The following is a 20,632-nucleotide window of genomic DNA, read 5'->3' as shown; positions in this document are numbered from 1 at the left end:
AACGAAGGAGTGGCTTCACAACAACTCCGTGGCTGTTCTTGAATGGCCCAGCCAGAGCCCTGACTTAAACCCAATTGAGCATCTCTGGAGAGACCTGAAAATGGCTGTCCACCAACGTTTACCATCCAACCTGACAGAACTGGAGAGGATCTGCAAGGAGGAATGGCAGAGGATACCCAAATCCAGATGTGAAAAACTTGTTGCATCTTTCCCAAAACGACTCATGGCTGTATTAGATCAAAAGGGTGCTTCTACTAAATACTGAGCAAAGGGTCTGAATACTTATGATCATGTGATATTTCAGTTTTTCTTTTTTTATAAATTTGCAAAAATTTCTACATTTCTGTTTTTTTCTGTCAAGATGGGGTGCTGAGTGTACATTACTGAGAAATAAAATGAACTTTTTTGATTTTTGGAAAATGGCTGCAATGAAACAAAGAGTGAAAAATTTAAAGGGGTCTGAATACTTTCCATACCCACTGTATGTTTCATTAAGTGTGAGTTCTGCATATTCCAGCACTACTGTTTATATTTCAGTCATGCAAGAAAAAAAAATGGGTGCACATTTTAGGCAAACTTGGTCAATCAGATTACAGGTCAGCAGGGAAACAGGGAAACATTATTGTAATAATAAATATCACAGTACAAATTCAGATTCCATTTTCATCTGTTTAAAGTTAATTATCTTTTCATATTTAAATCATGAACTTAAAGAACGTATTCACACACCTCTGAGAGGTACATTGGATGTAAGTTTGCATGTATTCTGCTGGTGACTGGGAGGATAACTGGAAAAGGCTGAATCAAGCTTGACACCGTCTCTCTGAAGTTCAGAAGTGGGTCTCAGAGAGAACACAGAAGTCATTAATTTCACTGTTATTATTCCAACAATTGAAAATCCCATATCACTGCACCTATAAACAATGACTTTCTCTGCTGGCGGAGGAGGGGATCAAGGGGGTTTTAAACAGAGGATAATAACTTTTGGTAGACACCACACCCACCTGTGCCCTCTTTGACTCTTCTCCCTGTGGTGTACAGTGGTGCTGAATCTGAACAAAGCTGCTTTAGGTGCAAATTTTAAATGTTTTCATTGCCACCACTGCTACATAGGTTGAAGCCTCCAGCTGTAGAGATACAGTGTGTTCATTTTATAAATACAGTATTACATTTGAGTTCGGTACAAATTATTTTTTTGTGTTGCATGTGTTCTTGTGCAATAGAGTTCAAACTTTTCAGGAAACATGAAAAACATTGTTATCTCAGCTGGATGCCTTTCTGACATTCAAATGATTTAAAAATTGGAGATTTTGGGGGGTGGCAGTTAGCTTATCACTAAAGTGTGCACTCCATGAAGAGTCTTCCTTAAGTCCATTTAAAAAAAAAAAGTTGTTGTTCCGCTGACTTGCTGACAGACCCAACAAAGCATGAATTCAAATGTTAAATGAATCAGCATAATGTAGTTATTTCAGCATCAGTTTGATTCGTTTATTGCAATAAAATCACAGCAAAATGTTTACTTTGGATTCATACAGCTGTGGTAATTGCAGAGTTGTGTTTATTCACATTATCGCGTTGTGTGTGAATACTTGGACTTCCAGCGATAAAACCCCCCAAAGGATTAAATTTGCGTTTGGTCTGAATGCACAGTTACTGCAGTTACCCCCTACTCTCTCACACATTTCCTGTCTTTCTTAACTGTCATAAATAAAGGCAAAAAAGCGTAGCGTGCTAGCAAGCTAACCCTAGCATGAAGTTCCATACCTGAGCTAAGGCTCAGCTCTGAGACAGTGTAGTGCACCAAAACATATCAGTTCCTCTGGTTCCAGCTTCTAAAATTTGATAATTTATAGACTAAATCAGGGGTATTCAATTAGATTTCAAAGAGGTCTAGTTAGAGAAAATTTCCTGAAGCAAAGGTCCGGAACATCAAAACGACGAACCTATAGTTGTATCAACACATGTTTTTAGTCAACAACGGACTGTCAGTTTTCACATCAAACTGGAAGGATAATAAATAATAACTATTCAAATAATAAATTCTAAATTTTAGTAAACTAAAGTGCCTAATTTTTAGAAAAAATGTAATAAAAAGTGTAGCTTGAAGTGATGAAGTGCAGTCTTAACCAATTTTATAATAAACACTCAACACATCATAACAAATGAACAGCTGTAATGCCTCCTCTTCTCTTTCATTTCCTCTTACAGAGCTACCACTTTCCTACTTTCTGTTGTTCAGTGAGAAACGTGAGCTCCAGCTAGCATATTGGAGATCTATGAGATATTCTGGTTTTGAACTGCCCGTGGGAGGAATGTACATGTAAAAATCTGTACATTCTTGATTAAAAGTCATGTGAAATCTCTTTTATCTTTCGCGGGTTAAAATAGAAACGCTCCGTCACGAGGTAGTAAGTCTCAATAATAAATGGGCTGTAGGTCGGCGGTCCGGAGAGGACGGCGGCTAGGTCCGGATCGCGGTCCGCCTATTAGTGACCTCTGGACTAAATGATCAATCACTTAAGTAATTGGGAGACTAACTGATAATGCATGCTCAATAGTGATCTAAATACAAATGCTTCCTCCCTAACTGCTGTTGTTTTGAAATGAACCTTGGTTAATTAAATCAGTATATGGCAAGTGTGCCTGATTTATTGTAAAAGTGGGGGGCCAAACAGTGTACAAAACTGGAACAAAATACAGCTGGTGTCAAGAAATGTAACAGCCCACTCAATAATAACCACCATCTTCTAAACAGATATATTACAAACCCAATACACTCATATCATTTACATAATTTATAATAGATTATCAGTGTGTTTACTTGCCAGAATCGCGTGTGCCGTGCTGTTGCAATATAATGGTGTTTGCAGGGATAAAGTGATTTACCAATGGTGCCTTGGACCCCATTACTTCCAGTCTATGGTAAACATACTAAAAACTCTAACCTGCCAAACAGTCATTGTTATATTGGTTAGAGAGTTTAAGAGATATTACACCAACATTCAAAAAAGTAGGCATGTTTTACAATTTATGATGACTGTGAAACACCTAAACATATTCAGCTAAAAGTGTGTGTTCTATCACTGAGCTGCCCGCACAAATGGCAAACATGATGATGATATGTTACCTGCAATCCAAAATGCATCTTCTCATCTTCAATCTCATCTTCATCCATCCATCATACAGCTCAAAACCAGGTGGGATCAAAGCATGACATAATGGACAAACTGTGGATCACTTTCAACAGGATTCATCTAGGTGAGACAACATCAACTCCCTGCACCAAAGATATTGATTTTTTCACAAAGTGAGAAAGATTTGGGAAAGGAGGCCTTTGACAAGGACTGGAATATTTGTGACTGAAAAGCCTGCAAGCGAGACCAAATGTCTGTGTTTAATATGTATGTGTGCTAATTTTGGCTAATAGGCAGGGGAATGATGTTGCTGGCCAAGTCATGGCTCTCTGGTTTAATGGTAATTTAATTTTGCTGGGCTTACCCCACGCATGTCAACATAATGTCACAGCCAGAGGGGTAGAACTGCCCAAAACTGCACTCAAGTTAAAGTAGTGTTACTTTGCAAAAACAAGTACTTAAGTATAAGTGGTCAATAAAATACCTACTTGAGCAAGAGTACAAAAGTATTTAATAGTTTTCTTGAGTAACTTAGTGACTGACTTAAAAAAAAATGGATGAGACTGGAATTATTTCAGATGGTCTTCCCCAGGTAAAGAAGTGAACATACACTATTTATGTGTGATGAAATGACAAGTCATCATCTCCTGATTAGATGACCTGCCACATTTACACCAGGACAATATTCCCAGTGTGTATCATTTCAAAATGCCTCTGTTTTTCTAAACGCTAGCATTTTATTTCGAAAGTGTTGCTAACTCGACCGCGGAGCTAAAGGGGTACCCAGGGCGTCAAAAGCAACGCCAAAGGGCCTTGACCAAGCATCAATATGGGGGGCGGCTGAATTGCACTAGAGTTCATTTTTCCCCTTGGTGCGGTTCGTTTGGGCAGGTGCAGCAATCGCACTCAGGTGTGCACCAAAACTGGACCTAACAAGCGTACCGAGACCTCCTTGAAGAGGTGGTCTCGGTACGCTTTCAAACGAACTCTGGTGTGGTTCACGTGTGATGTGAAAGTAAACGAACCAACCACCGGATTTTACGATAACAGAGATGTGATCTCAGCATTATTTATTATCTGCTGACCACAAAATGTGTTCAGCTATCTTATAATTGATCTGTATAAGCCATGTATAGTTTATGAAAAATCATTTGGTAAAGTATACTTGCCATCGTGAGTATTTTCCCTGATTAAAGGGTCAAAATCTGTTAAAAAAGGAGGGCAAGTAGCACTCTGTTTACCCTGTCAGGTCATTAAGTCCATAAAACATTGTGACAGCGATACCACAGCATACTAGTAATTCAGGAAGTATGCATTCTGCTATGAGCTTCATGCTAATTAATGCCGCCAATCCAGATTATTTGGTCATTCCTACAAGGTTGCTTATATTCAGAGGTGTCTCTAAGACACTCTTCAGTTAGTAAATCACAGCACAGTGAATTATATAACAGGCTCTTATTAGCCAACTGATTAAATGAACATTCTGACACTGATGACTTAATGAGCTGCAATTTCAAAGCAGAACATGATAATGATGTCAGTTTGATCTAGAGATGTTTAACCATACTAAATCACCCGTAAAGCAAAGAGCATGCGCCACAGAATGGAGGAAATTCAAAACATCAAAAGTTTCAAATATTTTTTTGATTATTCACATTTTTGCTAATGAGAGACCAGTTTGGGGACAGGCCAGTGAGTAAAGATTCTCATGACACTGAAGTGCAACAAGTTAAAATATTGCAAAGGAAGGGAAACAGATCATGTCACAGAACTAACAAAACAAACCATCAAGGTCACAGGGCCACACACAGAGAGGAATTTCCCAGGATGCATTGGATGAAGGTAGGGTACACCCTGGACAGGTAGGACTAACACATGGAGACAAATCAGTCATGCTAACGTAGGCAATTCAAAATGTTTGCCTGGAGGAGAAATCCCACATGATCAGAAAAGCAGAATTCAAACCAGGACTGAGGCAGTGGGCCACCCACATCAGGTTTTTCTTCAGCTAACACAGACAGACATCACTGGTTGTCTGATGATGTGGAAAGTAAAATGGCACTAGTTTCTTTAATACCAATAACACAGAATTATGCGCACTTAAACATTTTTTGTTCCTGCACAATCATCAGTGCATACTGATATCATATCCACTTCTCTTTTAGGATCACATCTAATCCACATGCATGTTAGGAGTAGAGCAACTACTCTGTCTCTCATTGAAATGATGAGTTTCCAGAAAGCTGAAAAAACAAACATGAATGGTCGCCCCATTGTGGAAGCAAACACAAATGGCTCCGACAGATAATTCTTTGCCCAAACACTATTCATGAGCACTTAGCAGTGGAGAGAGGACATGTAACGCTTTTGTTGTTGTAATCCATAAAGGCCCTAAATGCAGCAACATCAACAGACAAAAACAGGCTAAACACTGGTTTATCTTTTTATGTCAGTATTATAACCGTGTAATTATTCTACATCGTTGCATGATTGGTTTCCAGCGTCTGTTTTTTTAAATTATTAGCAAAGTGATGAGTGGGGAGGAACTGCCTCAGACCCCCAGACCCCCAGGTGTGCCTTTCTTCTGAATGCCCTCAGTTCAGTGTTAGTCAGTTGGTCTTTTCCAACTTCTCGAATAGGTATCACTAAATTACAGTAGTAACTTTGGAGGGACCCTGAGGCAATATCTCCACCAAGTGACCTTTATCAGTAAATAGACTTTGATGTGTAAAATTGGCAGAGATATTCTTTTTTTTAGCTAATATTGTCCTTATAGGTGCATTTCCTTTTTTTCCACAGCAAACCTGTGGCAGGTAGAACTGGATATTTACTCTCTCTACAGGAAATTATATGTTGCCATGTGTCATCTGCAGTTAGCACTTAGTGGGTGGAGGGGAAGTTGTACATACACAATGCACAGTAATTGAGAGGAAGAGGGTGTCAATAGGTCCATTGGTGTAAAGTAGGGGGGGAAAAGGCAGAAATCCTATTACGCCTAAACAATTAATCAAATATTCGATAAGTTCATTGATCATCTGAGTCATTTATCAACCTGGTTCCATGTTTTAATGTTGTTTCATCATTAAATATTGAATCCCTTTAGGTCTTTGACCTGTTGTTGTAACTCTGGTAACTTGTGATTGGCATTTGCCATTGTTTTTTGAAATTTTATTGACTACACAATGAGTTACTTTAAATAAAGCATTGTTATTTGGAGCTCTGAATGAAAACAGAACTGAGAGATGACATATTCTTGGTTCAAGACCCAAATTAAAATGATTCACAAACGTTGACCAACAGACTTAAGCTTAAAAAAATATCTGGAACATACAATAAGAATTTATCTCTGGAAAAGGAACAGATTACAACATGCACTGAATTAGCAGCAAAGCTGTTTTCTATCCGCCGCTATACACACACTGAATTACTTTGCTGCACTATTTGCTCTTCCTCTCAGTGTGGTACCTAGAAAGTACCTCGGGAGCGTCAGGCTTGGCTGGTTTCCATTTGATTTCCCCTGTGGGTCATCCATTGGCCTGGGGATGCAGTGAGCCAGAGTACCCAGCCCCGAGGTGATTAACGGAAGAAAGATGGCTGCAATTCGCAGCGTAAATCCAAAGGCGTTTCAGGTGGAACACGGGTGCTTGTCTAGAAGTGAGAAATGGGGTAAGGCTTCAGCACTGAAAACCTGTGTCCCTTTCTGTCTTCACTGCAATTTCTCCAAACGTTTTAAAAGAGAGAAGAGTCCCAACAAAAAGGGGGAAAGGGAAGATGGAGAGGGGAAGTTAAAAAGGAAGATATTTTTGAGAAAACCACAAAATAGAAGGGAATGCAAGATAGAAAGCTACATTCAGAGTGAACAGTGACAGGGGCTGATAAAGCTAGAGTGGAAACCTGTGCACCCCGGGGTGATATTAGTGAACCCCATCTGTTGAACATCTGGCATAAGGAGCCAAACGCAGAGTGGTGGCCTCCTCAGGAAAACTTAAATTTAGCAGCCATGCACACACAGAGTGCAAGACAAGCCTCAAACTGATGGAGACAACAGCCAGGTAAACTTTCCATTAATCATCCACCTCAATCATTTAACCTTTACAATGTCAAAAATACTTACAAACGCCCATCTTAAGGTCAGGATAGAGCTCAAAATAATCTCTTGAAGATTATTCTGACAAAAAACAAAGCAAATTAAATTCTACAATGATATCAATTTCTAAGTGTTAATCACTGTACGATCACAATTGCAGTTGCTTAAAGTCACTATGTATACAATGAAAACATTTCCGACTTTGTTTGGAGGGATAATATCATCCAACCAGTTGTGAAACGCAATATGCAGAATCCACTCAGGCTTCCTGCAAACAACTGTACACACTATAACAAATTTGACTATCTCACCATCTACCTTTTTGGGACTCAATAGTCCACGACTCTGCCCTCCACAATGTTCGTGCTGTATACCGCCTGGCTGACACCTCCATTCTTTGATTCATTAATTTGTTGATTGATGCATTTGATGATTTATCTGCAAGAATCAAATCACAAGTCCGACAAAAGGTTTAATTGTTTTGCACAAACCAGTTAATTTGAATTAACAGCATAATGACTCCTCTTAGCTGATTGTTCAGTGGCAGCAGTCATTGACAATTTGTCAAATTGCTACGTTCCAGTAACCCACATTAAATGCCCAAAGCAATATTTTTGGTCAATTAAAACCTGAACTCTTCTGATTTTTAATTCACAAATTGCCGCAATTTAAGTAATTACATAAGTCATTGATAACTGGAGTGTGACTGCATTATAGGAAAACTAAAAGTTGCTATTATAACTTCAAAGTTTGTTCATTAGTGCCACCATAATTGACGAGGTTCATGTCTGACCTCACCTCAGCTGTCTTTCTCCAGATCCTTTTTACTGAGGCACGTGCCCCAATTAACTTCATATTCATATGATACACTGTTTGAAAGCTAAAATCCTCGTGATTCGACCAATGCAAACCATTTCAAGATACAATCACCACAGCGGGTACAATCAGTGCTTCTGTCAGACCAACCAGTACAAGCAAAATTGACGCGACTCACCTATGAAGCCTCATAGTAATCCACCGATCAATTATATTTCAACAAAAACGGTCTTGCTACGTTGTCAAAGGTCCAGACAAAAATATTTAGCACATTATTCCATCAATAAATCCCCAGGGACTGCTGCCGCATCGTTTCATATTTGCCGGCAGACGTGGCTCGTATGTCATTATAACCGTAATAACGCCGATTTGAATATAAACAACTACGATATCTTGTCCCTTTCACAGCCTTCAATAGCAAACGAGAGCCCGCGCTGTAAGGAAGGCCAGCCCCTGTTATTTTGTGGGTGGGCCGAGCCAATTGCAAGCAATTGTGCCGATGACTGGCACTTCGTGTAGCCAATAAAATTCTGAAAATAACAATATCCAGCTTTAAGTAGGAAGTTCATGATCTACCAGCAAAAAAACACAACTGCGTCGAGCTACCGGCTAATACGGAGTGCTGCAGCAGCGGCCGCCTGCCGCCACGGGGCACTGCTGTTTTAGAAAAAATATGCTAAGACAGACACTTAGAAACACCTGTGTAAAATAGTAATTTTTCATGGTATTGGTATGAAATTTAAACTTGGTCTAGCTAAGGCTTTATCCTGTGGTCCTACAGTGTTTTCCAGCAAATAAGTCCCAGCTATACAGTAGTTGCCTGCATGCATTTGTTAGCAAGCGCGGAAATGAAAAATATATTAGTTTTAGTGTGTTTAAACTTATATTAATCAATTCCAGTAGCACTTCAACAATCACTTCTACAATCATACTGACTTTTGGGTTAGACACTCCAGAGTATCTTTCAGAGAAGCCCAAAACCATGCATATACTCCAAATGGTTCAAGAACTACATTCAATTTACTTTGGATATGCCTTGAATAGGCGTTTTGCATGAATTTTACAGCAATGTTAAGAGGTTAATAAACATCACGTATTGAGTCATTTACATTTGAAAATGTATTAAAGAAGTGGCCCTGATGGAGCTGATAACATTAATATCAAGCAAGTATTGTTATCTATAAATTACAGGTGCTATGCTGAAGTTCATCAGCCAATACCAGCACAAACTCCAGCCTCAGGCAGTACAAGCACAGACCCAGTACAGACCTCTTTAGCAGGTCCCACAGACCCAGGTGAAATACAGGTAGGCTTGGCCAGTAGCCTACTAGCACAACTATAGATGTACAGCATAGGTGTCATTTACACTGGGGACGCTGGGGACATGTCCCCACCACTTTTTGAAATGGCTGATATTGTCCCCATAACTTTTTGAAATGTATTTGTTTAAATGGTTCAGATAAATTGCTTGAAACAAGAAATGTTAAATGACAAATGCTTTGACAGAGGTTTATTTGCACAATAAGAAACATGCAATGCAATGTAAATATCTAAGAAACGAATGTGCATTGTTCAAGAAAGTAATTTAAGCTAAAAAAGTTGCTGATTACTACATTATATTACATATTTTTACATTTTGAATTGTCACCTTACACCTAAATTCTGTGTTTCCCTTTATATATATAAAAATAAAAAAGACATTTCAACCATAAATTGGTCAGGAAAATCTCTCTAGAACACAAGAAATTAAGTGTTTAATGCTCAGAATCTTCTGGGGGAGGACCCCCAACCCCCCGAATCATTTATCACAGTAGTAAATATTTATTCTAATATAAATATATGTTGAAGATACTGGAAGACGTTTCATCCCTCATCCAAAGGACTTCTTCAGTTCCCTTGACTTTAACCTTCATTGGATAACTATGACATGGATGACTGAGAATCTTCATAGACATTCTAATATCTTCTTGTTTTGTTCACGTTTCCGGAGCAAGTGTATCACTGCACCCTTAATCTGAGCCCTTAAATGTCCCCACCACTCTCCAGCACAAAGTGATGCCCTTGACGTACAGCCAGCATCAGGTACAAGGAGCTCAGACCCTAATGGAACAGTAGATTGGCCCCAGTCTTAAGAGACTTTATGAGGACTGAACTAGTGCGCAGAGGTCCATTCAAACCAGCACTGGATTTTTCTAGAAGAGGTTTCCATTCAGACTTATTACAGAGACAGAGTGTTTTAAAGGAGGGAGGATTGCAGTGAGAGTACTGCTGTGTCAGGTGTGATTGTGCAGATATGGCAAAATGTTTACATGGCTCATGAGTCAGGTAGCAGAATTTCTTTTAGGTCCCAGGGAGGTCAGGACCGGCTCTGGGGGTGATGTAGGTATGTGTGCTTATGATCCAGTCAAAGCCCTTTCTGACATGGCAGTGCCAATAATAACGGGATAAGTAAGGGAAGCTTGTAAAGCACATTTTATCATTTTCAAAAATTTATGAGGGCCTGTGCCCCAGTAGAGCTTTATGTCTAGCAACGCCCCTGATCTCAACTCTTCTCTCACTTCTTTTTGCAAGACGCTCAACCATTTCTTTGTGTCAAATGAAGTGTGTGGCTAGATGGCAAGGAAGATAGATGTGTTGGTTTCCGCTGTTCCACAGAGGAAGAACACTAATGACTTCCTCTTGAGTAATCAGTTAAAGATACTACCTGCTTCTGTTACAATGCTTGATAGTTCCCAAAAGCACCCCATGTTCCTGATGTTTGAAATCAAGAGTGAGCCAAGAAGAATTTTAGTAGTTTAAGGAGAGGGCACTGCTTTTTAAAACCACCTCCTGTGGAAGTAAGTCAAACTGGGCTATGCTCACATCTTGGTTGCCCCCTAAGTCCCTATCTCTCTGCAGAGGAAGCCAGCATATCCCAAGCATTGAAGGGGAAAAACAATGCCACTGCAAAAATTTAATGATGAGGGTTCTGCACTGTTCTCCGCTCAGTGTGTGACACACTTCTTGGCATTTAGTGTTTTTCTAGCTTTCTCTCTCATTTTTCACTGCCTTTATTCCCATTGCCTACACTGGAGGAATAGAGTAGAAATCCAAGATTAAAACCAGTGCAGGCCCACTCAGTCCTCAGTGTTAGGATGCAAAAATACCATGCTTCCCCTCAGAATGTGTGAATTACAAAAATCTAGTAACCATCTCCACATTTAAGAGTAGGCTTAAGACTTTCCTCTTTGATAAAGCTTGCAGTTAGGGCTGGCTCAGGTGTCCTGAACCATCCCTTAGTTATGCTGCTATAGGCCTAGACTGCCGGTGGGCTTCCCATGACGCACTGAATCAGAGACATTCTTCTGAATCAGAGGAGACACGCCACTCAATCACATTCTCAATACAACTCTATGGGGAAAGCCCGTAACAGCAAAGATGGCAGTTATCCCCCCCCCCCCCCCCCCCCCCCCCCCCCCCCCCCCCCCCCCCCCCCCCCCCCCCCCCCCCCACACTCCTCCCCACCACACTCCTCCTCTCTCTGTCCATCTACTGTATATGCAACCTTATTAATGCATGTTACTAGCTTGACTTCCTCTCCTATCTCCTCCCATCACTTTCTGCAGAACCTAATCTTTACAATGTAATGAATTATTGTGGCCAATTGTTGAATGAAGTACGGTCTAGAGGGAGACCTGTGCATCATGTGTAAGGACTGTTTTATCCACCCATATTTGCGCTCTCCCTATGCTTCTCCCAAATGATTGTTCCTGAAGAAATAACTACTATTGAGTGAAAGCCAAGATCAGTTTCATCTTGACATTCTATTTCATGAATTCACCACCTGGCATCACTATAAAACATATAGCAACCAATGTGAAATAATGAAAAAATTTGGCAAATTTCCATCAAAGGAAAAGCCATGATCTGTGCAATTCTGTTAATATATGAAAATTAGAATGTAGTGATCATCTGACTTAGATTTTAGTGTGTAGCCTACATTTGTTCTACATGGATTAAATATGCTTTTAGTAGACCAACCAAACCTCACATTTAAGCCTGATTTAAACATTTTTTTGCATCTGCCAAGCTCAATATTGCACATGCTGCCCAGCCCCCCTCATCACACATGCACTCATTCAGTTAAGCTCAATACTTCACAGCTTAAAATAACAAAAAGGTATAAATTTAAAATAAGTTGATTACTGGCCCAACGCATACTAAAGTAAGGAGTAAAAGTACAGTTCCTCAAAAAAAAATTTGGCATGGCATATGCACAGCCCATGACAGAAAGGCTCGGCAGTAAGTGATTAAAACACCCCAGAACATCATTGGTACCAACCTATTAAGGAGAATGTCTAATACAGAAATTTTAACCTGAGAGGACCATTTAATCTCTCCATCTGGGTTAGTACACACAACCACAATCATGACTTCTGACTTGACAGTTGTTCAGAAGAGACACATTGACCCCCTCCGCAATGATGGTAAGCTACAAAATAAGAATAATAAGAATGAAAGACAATAAAATAAGTACACATTTTGGGCAAAGTAGAAAGAGTAAAATTATTATAAAAACTGAAAAAAGTAAAACTAGATCTGCAAGCAGGTTTCATCAAGGTCCAAGCCCCCAGCACAAGCCGAGCCCAGTGACCCACGGAGACCATGCAAGTCAAACCTGCAGTACCACAGGTATGGCGCTGGTCGCATGCCGAGAGCAGCACTGGAGGTGTTGAACTGAATCACATGACTTGGACTCGAGTCAGACTCAAAACAAAATTTGGCAGGTGGGTAGAACATTTCACCCACCAGTCAGGTACATATGATGACAATCTCTGACCTCAAGGTGATACTTCATCTCTTAAATGATCTGCAAAAGGTCTCCTCTGAAAATGTCAAATGTTACACTTTTCCAACCTGTGTTGATATTATGACTTTTGCAATTTGGACTCATAATAATGGATCGATGGGAACAGAAAGAAGTTAGAGAAGAAGAAAAACAGTGAAAGTAGAAAATATAGAAGGAAGGAAATATTTCAAAGGAAAGAAGAGAAAAGGGAAGCGCAAAAATAATAAATAATAATAATAATAAAATTGTTGGAAGAGTAGAAAGAGAAGAAGAAAAGGAACTGAAGGTGTGAGCACTGTGTACAAGACTAAAGCCCTTTGCTGCATGTCATCTCCTACTTCTCTCTTTAGCTATTCTATCAAATGAAAGGCAAAAGCCCCCTCAAAAAATAAAAAGAGAAACTGAGTGAAAAGCTCACTAAACTGATAAGTAAAACATGAGGACTGTTGTCCAACTGACACACCAAATATCATAGTAAGATGGTGACATTTCTTTCACCTTTCCCTGGGAGAAAGCAGCTTCCATTTGACTGTCAGCAGGAATGACTGATCTCGTGTGAAGTGCATTTCACCATTCAAAATGAGAAAGCATTCTGGGAAATGGCTAGAACACCCATCTACACCTTTCACCAGTGTATCGGAGAGCTGTCACAGCTCCTGAGTGAATGGCCACCTATCGAGCCTGACAAAAGAACACAAAGCGATTGAAAGTCCTGACATGTGCCAGGCTGGGGGAGGAGGGGGAGGAGGGCCCATGGCCAAAAGAAGCACCACCTGGCAACAGTCAGCTGCCTCACTGTCAGGAATAACCCATCAAATTGCATCTTACAGCTTCCAAAACAACAATCTAGGAGGCAGGTGGAGTGCGAACTCTCTCTTTTTGTTTTGTAGTGTCCATTTGTTTTCCCATCTCATCTCCTACTCCCCTCACCTCCTGGTGTTTGTTTAGTGTCACCGTTGGTTAGGATCGTCAGCTTCCATGACGGCCGACAGTCTGTCAGTCTAAGCTCCTTTTAACACTCAGCAGCCCTGCACAGTGACACAGAAGCTCCCCTGGCATCTCGCTTAGCAAAATGGAAAAAAAGGGCTTGGCTGCATACACCTCTCCACTCTCATCAGCATCTCATGCTTTCTGTATGTCGTTCTCTTTTCTCTTTGTTTTCCCCCTCTCCGTGTTGCGTTTCTGCCTTCACACAAGCCCTGCCTGCCATGATGTCTTGCAGCATTTACTGGTTTACTAAGAGGGAATAGACAAAAAAGAGAGAAGTGTGCAAGCTTTGTGCAAGTACTCTCCTCTGTTCCTGTTGCCGGTAGGGCTGGGCAGCACCTGATTTTTTCTTTATACAAGTGCCAATATTGTTGTAGAATGTTTCTACCAATACCAAAACTATACGGTTTAGTCTGAGAAATAGAAACTTAAAAAAATAAAAATAAAAACAGCTTTCCAGCAGCAGAGAACAATTTCTATTTCAGTGAGAAAGTCCAGGTAAACCCACTGTACACTACCTGCCCAAAAACACCAAACAGCAGGCAGCCAAAGTTAGCCACTAGATGGTAAACACGGTGGAGAATTTAGCAGCTAAAAGAAGCTATATTTTTTCTCAGACGTTGATGGAGAACAAAACAGAACTAAAAGTAGAGTGAATATTGAACATTCTTCTTCTGGACAGAAATAAACTCCAAAGGATGTAATGTTTCCCCATGTCTGCTGAATGTGTCTTTAGGCACTTATTTGCATAATAACTTTGTAAGATAACAACGTGTCACATGTGTGTTATTCAGCTTACTGTGGATTTACTCTGCCCACAAGTGGCCAAAAACTCTGAAGCTTTAACAGTAAATAAAACTTTAATAAAGTCAAATTTCTCTGTTGTTTTCCTCAACTTTGCCTGACTAAAATTGCTGAAACTGCCAACATTATTATTTAAGTCAGCACTTTCTGAAAGGAGAAGAAAAACAAGATCACTAATCTAATCAGACACTAATTTTCAGCGTTCAGTGCGCTTTACAGGCTGGACCCAGATATTTGAATATTATAATATTTGATCATTGGGAACCTATTAAATTTTCAATTTTGAGATTCAAATACTGAATTTTTTTTCCCGCAAGCCTGACCTCTACTTACAGCAGTGAACGTAATGCTCCAGTTCACATCAAAGGGAAAACAAAATGCTGAAGACCTCAGCTGTGTGGGAGCATAACTGCAGTGTGGCAGTTATGGGGGTTTATTCATTTTACAATTGCTTAATTTCATTACACAGGGTTCCCGCAGCTCCTTAAAAAATCTTAAGAGGTCCTAAATTAAAATCAAGGAAATTAAGGTCATAAATGGTCTTAAATTGACCCTAAATTTAGTTAAATGTAGTTATTAAATTCACAATGTCACGCACTGTGGCCAACCATAAAACATCTAATTAGCGTGTATGTGTTAGATTAACTTAGTGTTAGACACTGCAAGACCCCGCCATTAATAAGTTTTGTGTTATGTTTAAGTTAGCTGCAGGGGTAGACATCTGGCTGTATCATATTTTGTTATCGTCAGTGGTGTTAAACCTGTATCTCCCCAGATGGGGAGATAGTCAAATAGCCTCCATTTTCAAGTTAACCAGTTAACTGTAGGCTACAACAAAGAAACAAACAACAACATAATGAACTCATTTAAATAATTATATTTTGGCCTATTGTAGAAGAAGAACATTTAGTAGGCTAAAGATTTTTAAAAATTTCTACTACTGGAAATCGTGCTCATCCTGTCTGCTCTCCCTATCTATCAAACACATAGCTGAAGCTCGTGAAATTACCCTGCTTCTCACCAGACGTCTAAACAATCTGCATAACGCGTTCACAAGCAGCGTAGCGTGTTCTACAACATTTTTTCTTTATAGACAATGCAACTGGAGCTATAGTGGATTCCTGGATCTAGGCTTTTTCCCAGAGCATTAGTCAGACGTATCAATGAAAAGCCTGCCTCAGAGGCATGATGGTGATAATAGCAAGGGGAAGCAGAACATATGGCAGCTAACATAAAACCCTGGCGTAAGCAAACAAGGGAGAATGAACAGAGTGAGAAAAGTGGAGAGAGGTGGGTCAATGATGCTGTCACAAAAAAAGCTCTGACAGGCCTGACTGAGCAAAAAGTCTGGAGGAACCTTGCAGAAAATGATAGGGGAACAACCCCCTCCTCTTCTCCACATTATCTGGCAGTGGACTTGATTAAGACAATGAAGTGGAACAATGGAGAGGGAGAGGAATGAGCGAAGCCTGGTGGTGGTTGAAGAGCAAGCCTTATTTTCAGCAGCCCATTAAGTCTGAGAGCAACGGGGCCTGGCAAGAGAAGATGGCCAGACTGCTCTGCCTTTCCCGGTATTCTCCATTTACAAGCTGCACTGTGGGGCCATGGAGCATATGAGGTGCAAACAAAAAAAAAATGAAAAAACAGATAAGAAACAGACTAAACATTTGATTGAAAAACAATTGCTCTATGTCTATTTCATTAGCACCTCTGCGCTTAATCTCATCATTGCTCTTCTTATCATTATCATCTCTATTTATCTTTAGTTTCCCCCTTTGAGCAATAAAACAACATCATTTCCTGCTGAAATCAATAAAACAATAAAAGAGATGTTTCTTTTTTCTCCATTTATCTGATCCCCTTCTACCACAAGCAGCTACCTCCTAATGACAAGGCAACAGATACCAGCATCCTACATGGGTGCCTGATGCCACCCCTCACACCCAGGGACGTAGCACAGAATTCAGGACCCTTCATCATGTGTGGGCCCCTCCCAGCATCCACAGCTATTCATTCTAATATCTTTGTGGGCCCTCCTCACATAAGGGCCCTGCATATTCAGCCCCCCCCCCCCCCCCCCCCCCCCCCCCCCCCCCCCCCCCCCCCCCCCCCCCAAATTCCTCCCACCACCCCACTGCATCTCACATACAGACACACAACCATGACACGGTAACTTTTAATCAATCCATTAAGGAAAGTTGGGGAGGCGTTCACAGGCCCTGCGCTGACTGATAAAGTGACCTGCGAGCTGACATGCAAACGTTTTTCTGGTCACAGCGGACGTCAGATAATAGCTTCGTGAGGACTGAGATGATGGTGATGATGATAATGTTGGCAACCAGGGGCCACAAAGCATATCCAATCCCTTTCCTAAATGTCAACCTTCCCCCCGTATTGCTGCGACTAAAAGGCTCAGAGAAAAGGTTTGTGACACGGAGGCCTGCTTGGAATTGTTAACAAACCCACTTGTCTCATTTGTCCCTGGATTTGAAAGAAGCAGAAAAGGTTTAAGTGGATGCACATACACACTCTAACAGCAGAGAAAAGGAAGGTGAATTAAAAAATAGGGAAGGAAAGAGACAGAGATCGATAAAAGGAGGGTGATTGTGTGGGTTTGTGTTTGTGGTGGTGAAAACACCAGACTACGACCAAATTTTGCGACCATTTTTTGAGAGTGCGATTTTTTTATTTCACGTTGAAAAACGTGGAGGGGGCGAGTCTGCACCGTGTGTTTTTCCCCGGTGGCCTGAGGGCCGTTTTGGCCTGCCGGTAACTGTCAACTTGAACAGCAACAGCGATAATATAGCAAGTTTTATTTTTAGTTAAAATGTCTGTTAAGAACTTCCATACAGCTAATCTTCGACTGGATCCACCGGGTCTCACTGCTCTCCTCATGTGAACAGACAGACAGACAGACAAGTGCTCCGCAAGTAAACACCACTCTATGGGTAGTAACCTTGGCAACAGCTACTGTGTGCTGCAAAATAACAACTGTATTTACTTTATATGCGAGAAAATTTAAATTATGCTGATTAAAATATGTCTAATAGAAATAATTGAAAGATGTATTTATTTTTGTGCTGTTTGCCTTCTGGACACCAGTGAGTGAACACTGTAGTCAATAGGGGTTTTTTTGGAAGGCTGTCGGAGTGCTTTTTGGACTTTTGCATTAAAAGGTGTTGGCTAGAAATTGTAGGCTAGTAGTTTTTTGTGTCTTGCCTTGTACATTTGTATGTCCTAAGATTGGTGTATGCTATTTCTCTTGAGTTTCTGAGGGTGCATCCATACTCTGTTCAGATAGGTAACTTTAATGTTCAGTCCTAAATGTTTTATATTTTGTAACGTGGATAATTTTCTTTCAAGATGAAAATAGTACCCTTTAAATTAACAAATAGGGTTAGTATACAAAATTAGCGCATGGGTGGTCTGCGTAAACAGGGTCGCCCGAGTCAAATTCCTGGCCTGAATTATTGGGCCAGTCCACCCCTGGCTGAGGGAGTTTACATGGCTTAGATTTAGTAAAAACACCAACACCATTGACTATATTTACTGCTTTATGTGTTCCACAACATGCGGGCAGAACTAAGTTTGCTGAGGCAACTGGCACCGCATAGTTTAAACACGACACCTAATGCAGCACACCAGCATCCTAAAACATAAAATATGTCGAGACAGATACACAAATGATTGCATCTTCTAGTATGTGCATTGAAAAATTGCTTTGCAAGTCGATTTAAGATATGCGTTCCTAAACTTTCGGCCTATGCCCCTAAAATCTTCAGATAGGGGCTGCAGTGCTCCAAGTAAAAAAATTTAGTCTGGAGCCCTGTAAGATTACAAGTCTGTTCTCTTTTTCCTCCCAGCCAGGAGCGACAGGGCCCATTCTTTTTTCACAGCAGAAAATGACAGCTTGAAGGCCAAACATCTCTTTATTTCCACGTCTCCTCTGTCACACGCCTTTTCTCTCTCTTTCTTTGTCTCTTTCTTTCTTTCTTTCTTTCTCTCTCTCTCTCTCTCTTGTGTGTTTGGCTAACCCAGGGCTGGTGTAGTGCAGTGACAAGGGCATGATGCCTCAACGCTTACTCAGCAGACGTAAGGTCCTATCATTTCTCTGATGCGGAAAATACGCAGAGAATTGCAAAATTTTCTAAAAATGACAACTGCAAAACGTGGAATATCTTGGAATCTGACAAAATGTGGATGCAATTTATAAAAGTCTGGGTTATACTTAGCATTATGAGTGCCCCCCCCCCCCCCCCCCCCCCCCCGCAGAAGATTTTTAGGAATAAATTGTCAGTAATCAAGTAATAACCTATTTAATAGGATCCAATACATGTATTGCAACAATGCATTCATTGTGAATTGTCCCCTATTAAACAGTATTATAGTATTTTAAACCCTACTGCTGCAATACATTTATTATGAAGTGTCCCCATAAATTATTTCAGATACATTTTAATAATTCTATATTTGCATGATACATCGAATTCATTGATAGTGATTACATTTTTTATATTTTCTTATCGAATTGTGGAAATGTATGTATTAATCCACCACATGATTACACACTCTTTCTGATGACAAAATGTGCTTAGAGGTTAAGTGTGTACGATTTAGTGGCATTTAGCCGTTACCGCATCTAGCCGTTTAGTCTACCACTCCTCTCCTTGGCCACTGACAGATAACATGGAAAATGTAAGCCAAGAGTGTGAAACACTGTTTCTTCACCACAGTCCATTATAAACCATATAATAGAGAAAGTTTATATAAACATTGACAAGGGAAACACATTAATTTGCTCTGTGATTATGGACCCTCGCCAAAACTGCCCTCCAGAAATAATATCTGGTCTGCTGCCAGATTATGGTGCTTTGATAGCGGCAAAAAATATAAGTAAATAAATACTTTGATAGCGGTGCTGAAATAGATCTCAGTAATGGCAGCAACAGTTACTCAAATAATCACTTATTCTTTAGTGGTTTTGCCTGCAAAATAAAACAGTTTTTTTGCAGCATTGTTTTATTTAGAGTCGAATTGAGAGCTTTTACTTTGAAAAATTCTGAACGACATTAAAAGAGTCTCTGAAAGAGCTGTCAGAAAACGTGATTCCCCTAAATGTCCTCTGCCTGGAGATCCTGGGGAAAAAAACGTCCGTAGGTTGATGGATGCGGATCAAACACAACAGGGCAACAGGGGGCGTGTTTGGAAAGCAGCCAGGTCACTTGTGTGACACAAGAGCACAGCGTAAATGTCCTGTATTTCTAGTGGCGCTTGGTTAAATCAATGCTGGTGCTATGCAGCGAGGTATGACATTTTTCAGACTCCAGAGTAAATAATGCACTCTACTCTTCAAAATCTCCGAGGATATAGCGCTTGCCCATGCGCTCTCAACAATGCAGATTGGAGCTAAGGCAGTAATTGCAGGCGTCATAGCCTCCCAGCTGAGGAAATCACTGGGAGCTGCTTCAAAGATGAGCAGTATGCTTTAGGAATCAGCAGGCAAATACAAAACCACATATACATGAAGTGAGATAAACCTCAGGCAGCTTCTGTTTGCTTTTCCTTGAGCTCTTTGCAATGGTTTGTTAATCTGAGAATCTTTAGTACATTTCACTCAGGTGGGTCAAATTAACAAACCATATGAAACTAAACTCTTAAATCGTAGGGTGTTATTTAAAAGACATGCATAAAATGTGGTTTAACAGACACACTGTATTTTAACCCTACTGAAGAAGAGCCTCAATCTCATCAGACAAAAATGTGAATCTGATGATCACCACCTATACATTCTTTAAGCTAAAGACATTCAGTAAACCAGAACTAAAAAAAACATCATGCAATGTCATTTCAGCAAAGTCTATAGTAAGGGTTAAGGTTGTTTTTTCAATTTATCTTCATTTAGATTCATACCTGTAATTCTATGTTATCTTATATTTATATATAAATGTTGTCACAATACTGGCAAAGATAAATATC

The sequence above is a fragment of the Micropterus dolomieu genome, linkage group LG03, assembly GCF_021292245.1.
Source record: "Micropterus dolomieu isolate WLL.071019.BEF.003 ecotype Adirondacks linkage group LG03, ASM2129224v1, whole genome shotgun sequence".
NCBI lineage: Eukaryota > Metazoa > Chordata > Actinopteri > Centrarchiformes > Centrarchidae > Micropterus > Micropterus dolomieu.
Note: the sequence above shows the minus strand (reverse complement) of the source record.